Here is a 7500-nt window from a genome sequence, read left to right on the forward strand (position 1 = left end):
GCTTCTCAGAATCTTCCATAACGCGAGCGACTTCTCTCACTTGCTGAAGAGCCAGAATTTTCCCTTTCTCAAGAAGCTTGCGGGGAATGTTGTGTGACGAACACAACCAGCGGTCTCGAATTTGCTCATCCACAGTAGCAGCATCTCCAAATTCACAAGATTGGGCTTTCTGCCTCAATCGCGTCACGAACTGTTCCACAGTTTCCCTTGGTAGTTGACTCATCTCGCGAAAACAAAGCCTTTCGCACGGAATATTTGCTTGTGGCTTGAAATTTTTATTTAACACACCCTTCGCTTTCAGATGATTGCTTTCGTCTGTTCCTTCATCTAGTGTGAAGAAAATGTCCTGAACACTTAATCCAGCAGTAACTATGCAACATTAAAGCTTTCGTCTGGTCAGAATGGTCGACTCCTTTTAATTTTCCATCTGCAAATAACTCAAAAGCTCGAAGCCATCTTTACTCAAGCAGTATCGGAACAATCAAAAGGCGCTAATCCAACCACATCTCTCAAAAATATGCTCGAGATCGTCAAGAAAATACACTAATGACCGTCCTCGTCGCCAGAATGTAGACTATTTCGGATCTAACCGCAATGAAATAGCATTAACAACAGGGATATACATGTAACCAAGATTCAATCAACACGCCACGTGCTTCATTTTTATAACGCAACTGCGCATGTCGTCCTACAATATAGGTCCGCAACGTATACTAAGTTTTAGCCAAGAACTTGAACTTGAAAATGACCGTTGAACGGTCAAAACCTCCTTTTTCTTTTTTATCTCTCGTTTTTCATACTGAAGTGAGAAACAATTCGCTGCAAAAAAACAAAGCACAGCACCATCCAGGACAATCGAAGATTTGATACCAATACAATCCTGTAATAAAAAAACAATACGTAGAGGGAAAAAATAATAAAAGTCTATATCAGTCAGAAATCGAGTCTGATTTGATACCCGCCAAGTTTGGTTTGGGCGGTGTGCTCTAAGCAAATGAGAAGTCCTGGAAAGAGACAATCCGTCAATACAATGGTGCGTTTGATTAATGTCAGTGGAGCTTCAGGGCGCTTTTTATGTCGCTTTTGTGTTACCAGAATGCCTTTCTCATTTTAGATGCAAGCTGAAGGTGCAGAAGAAACAATTTTTCAACAAAAACACTAAAATATTCGTAGCAGGAGAAAATATGGATCAGTAAAGACAAACGACGAGGCGATACATACTAAGTTTGGATTCCCAGTGGCGATTAAGAAAAAATGAGAGGACAGAGAGGGAGGCTCCCGGTCCAGCCCTTGGGATATGTCATGTCGACGAAAGTTATTTTTAGACGAGCCGATGTCTTTGTTCCAGCGGAAATCTGTCTTCCGAGACGTCCGCATGTAGGCCAACCTTGGTCTGATGTTTGAAAGAAAAGCAAAGATTTCATGTAATGGCGGCCGAAATGGACTCTTTTCACTAAGAACCTCATCTGAGCACCAGTCTCAAGGAGTTCATCAAGGGAAGCCTCTATCTCCCATACTTGACGTAGGAGTCAACCCTTTCCCGAGTAGATTTATTTAATGAACGACTCCCTTGGGAGATGCAGCACACCCACTGTTGTAAAAGGCATTGATCAAAACACAGCCATCACAGCTTCATGGAAAATATGTAACTTTTCGAGAGAAAACCTGTTCATAGAAACAAATTTACTCGGGAAAGTGTTGATTCAAGGAATTAGTGAAGATAGAGGGTCCCCTTGATGAGCTCATGTCCTAACAGATTCCTAATTGAAATAGAAAATTTCCCATTTCAAAGCCAGATGGTCCAGGAAGGTCCTGGGCCAGGTCAGGGGATTGAGCCAGTACAGTCTTTTGATGTTACAGATCTGAAAGAGTTAATTCATAATGAAAAAAACATATGTTTGGTCGTAGAGAAATAAATATTTGTTCTTGGGTGTTCTGGTGTGTACTATGTATTTTTAAAAGTTGTGCTTTATTTTGACCACGCGGAGCCATTTATGCAATGCGTCTCATGCACAGAACATATGCGCAATAAGCATAGTAGGCACCGTCCTAAAGCAGCTTTGAGGGTTTTAAATTAGCCTCTAACAGTGAGAACAAACCGTTTTTGGAAGCTATATGATGAATAGGTAACAGCACTACATGCTTGTCCAATTGGGAAATAATTTGATTAAGAGAAATCCTCGGACTGCCAACTTGGCAGTCCAAATTTTCAAATGTCAGTTCTCAGAATTTTTCTCATCCAAGTATTTCCAAATTGGACAGCATGCAGTCCTATTATATATACGAAGTAGCCGCGATTGAAGAATAAAATCGTCTAGCGTTAGACAGTGTAAAATCTATTATCATATGGCCCATACGGCACCACGCGCGCTTTAATTGCAAAACTATTGGGAAAATCCCTGTATGAGGGCCGTACGCATTAGTGCCAGCAGGGCCAGAAAAACCGTACAGCCCTACTAGGAACACGTCTTGCTCCGTGCAATGCAATTTTAGGGGATTTGGTCGCTTTTAAACATCCTGGTAATTTACAGCCAGAAAAGCAAATGCAAACAACATATTAGATATTTTTTCTGTGCAGATTTTTGTTTTTTATTTTATCCTAACTTCATCTTTTGATTGCTCATAAATAGGGTAAAGAGCTCATGTGATAAAATGCTTATTAACTGAGTTTAGGTCGGGCGGGACAGGAAAATATTTGGCCATGACCTCGGGCCAAATATTTTCTCGTCCGGCCTTCCCACTCAGTCAATAAGTAAATAATATCCAATCAGTGTCGTGTTTTTATTGACTGTGGCCTCGTAATCTTTTACAGCTTTGAGAACTTCCTAGGCATGAAAGAATTAACTACCAGCAAGCGAATCCCTGTACCCCATGATAATTACTTGAAATCTATTTTTAGATCGCGTCCGTGTTGTGAAGGTTATTTATAAAATAATTAGGATAGTACGCGCACTCTCATTGGTCAATAGCTGTGTTTAGATTAGAGTATGTAAACACGACTGTGACATCTCACGAATTTTGATTGGTATGTATTGTCAGACGCGAGTTTTGATTGGTTGGTGGGAAATATGAGCGTGTGTCAAGAAAATCTGTTTCAATCAAAAAGTGAAAATACCAGCATTTTCCTTCATTTGTTGAATTATCTTATAAAAAAAATATTTTATAAAAGCAATAGAAAACGTTTTTCCTGTGTTTGCATAGCCTGATATAAACACGGAAAACGTTTTCTATTGCTTAATTTTATCATTCCTTTAAGCCTCCCGATGCACTTTAACCTTGAGCAACCTTTTCGCGTATCTTTCAGAACTAACCCATCAGCAGTAGACTCACATTTACATCCTTTACATCAATTTGCTTCCATTGTTTTTGCTATTTTTGTCTTCGTCAGACAATAATTTTTATTCTATTTGGCCATTCTAAACAGTGCGTGAAAGCTCAAGAACTCGTGGCGTTCTAAAAATAGAAAGATACGCGCAAAACTCGCAGGGCTTGTATGGGAGGGGCAAGCTGTCATTGATGGCCTCCTGTTTTTATCTGTGGTTATCTTGACCGCGCAGTCTTCTTCCACACCAGCTGACTACGATGCCGTCTTTGAAATAACCACGCAATATGACACTGAATTCAAATAATTTTCATCGGGATATAGATATAGTCCGAGGGGACTCATAAACACTCAAAGAAAATATGTTAAAAAGCCGAGAAGCAGGCGTAAAATAAGGTGGTGGCGACGAGGGAAAGGATGCGGCTTTCAGCATTCACGTCTGCACACACTTCGAGCAGAGGAATCGTGAATACGCGAGCCTCTGTGGAGGAATGAGGTCTAAGCAGGACTGAGCTACAAAGCAAGACGGAAACGAGTTGTTGGGAGCTAAGTTGCTATTTCCCAGCAATTAATTAACATGTACATGTATTAAGTATTATTCAAGTATGAATTCTTAGTTCCATTTTGCTAACCTTGGTCTCGTTCGTTTTGACGAAATTTGCTTATTTCTGTGCCTAAAATCCAGAGACACTCGTGGTTTTCCCTCACTGGATCAGTGATATTCGATCAAAACAAAACAAAAAATCTTTGTATAAGAATGCGCCGAAAGTATTCATGTCAGAGGCCGTGACGTCACCTCATCGTTTCTCAATTTCTGCTGTCATCAGTCCTACGTCAGTGTTGTAACAGAGGAATAGGTCATTTTAGTTTCCTTAGGCCTGTGCGATTTGATGACGTCACTGTGAAACCATCTATAGCTTCTTGCTTTTAAATTAGTGTTTCGTAAATTAATTTTGTGCAAGATAGTAAAAATTCACCTAAATGCGCAGTAGATAAGCTTAAAGAAATATTGTTAGCTGCCCAAGTTAACTTCATTTTACACCAGAATGACTAAACAGCAAAAATTTCTATCATCGCTATGAAAACTGCTCCTATATCAAATTTTAACCCACTCAAGCAAATTAGTTAATATTTACATAACACGATGAATCCACAAAGGCAGAAGTATCAACATTTTTGCTACTAGAGCAAAATAATAATAATCTTACTATTTCATTCCGTGCGCGCAAGCGAGCAACCATCTCCGTGTCCAAAAAGACAACGCAAATAAATAAATTTCTCACCGGAGTTCAGGACCAAAGCCTTTCCTGAAGAACCTCTTCGTTTAATAATGAAGCAACAAGCTCTTTTTCAAATACTTCTTGACTAACAAGAATTTGTCAAATTTCCATTTTTTTTTTACCTGAAGACTGTGCAGAATTGAGTACAAAGAAACAAAATTATAAATAGCCAGACAACAGAGATCTGACTATCCACTCAAGGTGTTCGACTCGTTCACAGAGTCTGTTAACCCATATCCAACCAGAAAAAGTTGCAAGACAATTTGCCATTTGGTTTCAGTGTGGTACATAACACAGTTAGAAAATATTAGCAATACAGTTCACTTGGATATCCGACGGCGAAAGATGCAATTGTTGCCGAATTCCATTATTCGTCGCTTTTAAGATTCCAGATATTTATTTTTCACCGCTTGTGTGGTTTATCGATGTGAGTTCCATTCTCAAGCTCCATAAGGGTATATACTTTGTTTAAAGATCGAATAAAACAAACGTTCGCGTTACATCGGGCTCACCGCCATTGGTTGTACAGGAGTACCCAACGAGAAAAATTGCAAAAGTGATTGGATATTGCCTCCAGTAATATTTTAACAGTCACTATTTTTTTGGTTGATTATTAACTTCTGTGGCAAAATGATATCCGCTCCCCAAAGCCAGCTAGAGCTAGATTTTAAAAAATACAATTTCCAGCCCGTATGAGGGCCGTACGCATTAGTGCCAGCAGGGCCGGAAAAACCGTACAGCCCTACTAGGAACACGTCTTGCTCCGTACAATGCAATTTTAGGGGATTTCGTCGCTTTTAAACATCCTAGTAATTTACAGCCAGAAAAGCAAATGCAAACGGCCAACATATTAGATAAATTTTCTGTGCAGATTTTTGTCTTTTATTTTGTCCTAACTTCATCTTCTGGTTGCTCATAAATAGTGGAAAGAGCTCCTATGATAAAATGCTTATTAACTGAGTTTAGGTCGGGTGGGACAGGAAAATATTTGGCCATGACCTCGGGCAAAATATTTTCCCGTCCGGCCCTCCCACTCAGTCAATAAGTAAATAATATCCAATCAGTGCCGTGTTTTTAGTGACTGTGGCCTCGTAATCTTTTACAGCTTTGAGAACTTCCTAGGCATGAAAGAATTAACTACCAGCAAGCGAATCCCTGTTCCCCATGATAGTTACTTGAAATTTATTTTTAGATCGCATCCGTGTTGTGAGGGTTATTTATAAATAATTAGGATAGTACGCGCACTCTCATTGGTCAATAGCTGTGTTTAGATGAGAGTATGTAAACACGGCTGTGACATCGCACGAATTTTGATTGGTATGTATTGTCAGACGCGAGTTTTGATTGGTTGTAGGAAATATGAGCGTGTGTCAAGAAAATCTGTTTCAATCAAAAAGTGAAAATACCAGCATTTTCCTTCATATGTTGAATTATCTTTGATAAATATTTTATAAAAGCAATAGAAAACGTTTTTCCTGTGTTTGCATAGCCTGATATAAATACGGAAAACGTTTTCTATTGCTTAATTTTATCATGCCTTTAGGCCTCCCTATGCACTATAACCTTGAGCAACCTTTGCGCGTATCTTTCAGAACTAACCCATCAGCAGTAGACTCACATTTACATCCTTTACATCAATTTGCTTCCATTGTTGTCCATTGTCATCGTCAGACAATAACTTTATTCTATTTGGCCATTCTAAACAGTGCGTGAAAGCTCAAGAACTCGTGGCGTTCTAAAAATAGAAAGATACGCGCAAAGCTTAACTCGCAGGGCTTGTATGGGAGGGGCAAGCTCTTATTGATGGCCTCCTGTTTTTGTCTGTGGTTATCTTGACCGCACAGTCTTCTTCCACACCAACTGACTACGATGCCGTCTTTGAAATAACCACGCAATACGACACTGAATTCAAAGAATTTTCATCGGGATATAGATATAGTCCGAGGGGACTCAAAACGACTCAAAGAAAATATGCTAAAAAAGCGAGAAGCAGGCGTAAAATAAGGTGGTGGCGACAAGGGAACGGATGCTGCTTTCAGCATTCACGTCTGCACACACTTCGAGCAGAGGAACCGTGAATACGCGAGCCTCTGTGGAGGAATGAGGTCTGAGCAGGACTGAGCTACAAAGCAAGAGGGAAACGAGTTGTTGGGAGCTAAGTTGCTATTTCCCACCAATTAATTAACATGTACATGTATTAAGTATTATTCAAGTATAAATTCTTAGTTCCAGTTTGCTAACCTTGGTCTCGTTCGTTTTGACGAAATTTGCTTATTTCTGTGCCTAAAATCCAGAGACACTCGTGGTTTTTCCTCACTGGATCAGTGATATTCGATCAAAACAAAACAAAAAATCTTTGTATAAGAATGCGCCGAAAGTATTTATGTCAGAGGCCGTGACGTCACCTCATCGTTTCTCAATTTCTGCCGTCACCAGTCCTACGTCAGAGTTGTAACATAGGAATAGGTCATTTTAGTATCCTTAGGCCTGTTGCTCCAAGCGATGCTAATTGTCTAGCATTTGTGATGGGAAGACCTCGCTCTTTCACACAGAGATGATAAAGTGAACTCAATAGTGGCCCATTTCATTAAAAGTGAGAGGTGTTAGAACTAACCCGCAATCCGCAGGCGCTCTTTTCTTTCTGGAAGGACGCGAAAAGTATGCGCTCTCCCTGAGGAAAAGAACGCCGATTATGTAAGAAGCAGAAAGTTGACGTTGGGTTTTGGCAAATTTAATTAAATCTGCTAGAAGCGTGTACACAAGTTTACATATATTACGACTTTGCTTAAAGCAATTACAATTTCAACATATTCCTGGTAATATTGATAATAATAGTGAAAAATACTGATAGAAAATAGCAAAGAACTTTGAAGCGCAGCAATTGGGGGCTCAGGTAAG

At 39.7% G+C, this 7500-nt stretch overlaps 1 protein-coding gene across 1 annotated transcript in view; it reads right to left on the reverse strand.

Moving 5' to 3' along the window:
- Window positions 1–7321: 7321 nt before the first annotated feature.
- Window positions 7322–7500, reverse strand: part of LOC138057001 (tyrosine kinase receptor Cad96Ca-like) — a 30686-nt gene continuing 30507 nt past the window's right edge. Inside the window, exon 9 of the mRNA XM_068903009.1 lies at window positions 7322–7500. This exon is cut by the window's right edge and continues 998 nt beyond it. The gene's annotated coding sequence lies outside the window, so the exon portion shown is untranslated.

The sequence above is a fragment of the Montipora capricornis genome, chromosome 7, assembly GCF_036669925.1.
Source record: "Montipora capricornis isolate CH-2021 chromosome 7, ASM3666992v2, whole genome shotgun sequence".
Taxonomy (NCBI): domain Eukaryota; kingdom Metazoa; phylum Cnidaria; class Anthozoa; order Scleractinia; family Acroporidae; genus Montipora; species Montipora capricornis.